Genomic DNA, 1492 nt, shown 5'->3' on the forward strand with positions numbered 1-1492 from the left:
CTAGTCCAACTCCAAGCACCTTGGGTGGATGATTATAAATGAAAAACAGCAGAAATCTTACATTTGCCTCTTTCTGTTATGGATGCCAGTGATACTCCGTCATCTTTCAAAAGGAGAGAATTTGTAGATGAGTGTAAATTGTTAATGTACCTACTGATGTAGCCTCCCTATGTTAGTGGTGTGTTTGTGTTCCCTAATACCCCATGGTGGTAGTTTGAGGCACCTGCAGTTCCTTTGTTTAGCTCCCCGAGTCATGGGGAAAGAAGGCTGGCTGCAGATGGCTGCCATGAGGCATTGAGGCAAGAGAGGAGGCTCCACAGGCGGCTGTCCAGACAAGGGAACCCATAAGGCCATGGAAAGCAATGACCACACATCGCCATATGAAGCTGTGTGAAGACTGTCATGTTATGGATTAAGTAGCCATCTCCGGAGTCAGATGAGCTGGACTATTTGAGGCCAGAGCCTTTCCAGGTCTGGAGCATCTTTATGAAGCTGGACTTTAGCTTCCAGGTGTGCCTGGAAGTTTTTGGTAATATCCAACTTGAACTTCCCCTGGCGCAGCTTGAGGCCGTTTCCTCTCGTCCTATTACTTGTTACTTGGGAGAAAAGACCAACCCCCCCACCTCGCTACAGCCTCCTTTCAGGTAGCTGTAGAGAGCAATAAGGTCTCCCCTCAGCCTCCTCTTCTCCAGGCTGAGCCCCCCCAGCTCCCCCAGCCGCTCCTCCCCAGCCTTGTGCTCCAGCCCCTGCCCCAGCCTCGCTGCCCTGCTCTGGCCACGCTCCAGCCCCTCCATGGCCTTCTTGGGGTGCGGGGCCCAACGCTGAGCACAGCATTCGAGGGGCGGCCTCACCAGTGCCCAGTACAGGGGCATGATCACCTCCCTGGTCCTGCTGGCCACACTATTCCTGATACAAGCCAGGATGCCATTGGCCTTCTTGGCCACCTGGGCACACTGCTGGCTCATGTTCAGGCGGCTGTCAGCCAACACCCCCAGGTCCATTTCAGCCAGGCAGCTCCCAGCCACTCCTCCCCACACCTGTAGCATTGCCTGGGGTTGTTGTGCCCCAAGTGCAGGACCCGGCCCTGAGCCTTGTTGACCCTCACCCAGTGGCCTGGGCCCATCGCCCCAGTCTGGCCCGGTCCCTCTGCAGAGCCTCCCTGCCCTCCAGCAGATCAACACTCCCACCCAGCTTGGTGTCATCTGCAGATTGACTGAGGGTGCACTCGATATTAAACAGAACTGGCCCCAACACTGAGCCCTGGGGAACACCACTTGTGACCAGCCGCCAACTGGATTTGACTCCATTCACCACCACTCTCTGGGCTCGGCCGTCCAGCCAGTTTTTAACCCAGCATAGAGTGCACCCAGCCAAGCCGTGTGCAGCCAGCTTCTCCAGGAGAATGCTGTGAGAGACAGTGTCAAAGGCCTTACTAAAGTCCAAGTAGACAACATCCACAGCCTTCCCCTCATCCACTAAGGGTCACCTTGTC

This window comes from Platalea leucorodia (genome assembly GCF_965183815.1).
Source record: "Platalea leucorodia genome assembly, chromosome: 15".
Classification (NCBI taxonomy): domain Eukaryota; kingdom Metazoa; phylum Chordata; class Aves; order Pelecaniformes; family Threskiornithidae; genus Platalea; species Platalea leucorodia.